General features: G+C 30.8%; 1 protein-coding gene across 9 annotated transcripts in view; it reads left to right on the top strand.

The window, feature by feature from the left end:
• Positions 1-613, top strand: part of LOC102671278 (troponin I-like) — a 28,061-nt gene that overhangs the window by 11,689 nt on the left and 15,759 nt on the right. The gene's annotated exons all lie outside the window — the stretch shown is intronic.

Below are 613 nucleotides of genomic sequence, written 5' to 3'. Positions count from 1 at the left end.
AAAAAAAAAAAAAAAAAAAATAAAAAAAAAAATAAAAAAAAACGGTGAACAATGCGAGGAGAAAGAGAGCAACCATCAGTCGCACGTTTCTTTTGTGCAACCCCCCTCTCTGAATTTCTCTCTTCGCGTTGTCTCTCGTTGTTTCCACCCTCTTTCTGTACATATACGTCTTTTATTTGAGTTTTTTTTCTCTCTCTCTCTCTCTATTTCTCTCTCTTTCTCTCTCTCTCTCTCTCTTTCTCTCTTTCACGATGTTTCTCTTGGAGAACACGTTGAGTGGCTTTTTCGACAAGTTAAAAATCGAACAATGAAATAAAAACAAAGAAAAAACTCTCTTTTATCTTTTTTCTTTTTTTTTTCTTTTTTTTTTTTTTTTTTTTTTTTTTTTTTTTTTTTTTGGCAAACGGAGACAAAACGAACGTGAGAACAAATATCATTTTACCTTTCACTCTTGTAATCTCGTCGGTTTACAACCAATTTTACTCCATACTGTATAATCTTGGTCAGTCCTGTATCGGGGATTTTAACATTTTTATCCTTTTCTCTCTTTTTTCCAAGTTTTTCTTTTCAAATTATCTAATTCTCATATAGATTCCTATATATATAAAAGAAG

Source organism: Apis dorsata, unplaced genomic scaffold (genome assembly GCF_000469605.1).
Source record: "Apis dorsata unplaced genomic scaffold, Apis dorsata 1.3 scaffold_468, whole genome shotgun sequence".
Taxonomy (NCBI): Eukaryota; Metazoa; Arthropoda; class Insecta; order Hymenoptera; family Apidae; genus Apis; species Apis dorsata.
Note: the sequence above shows the minus strand (reverse complement) of the source record. Positions and strands in the feature narration are given on the sequence as shown.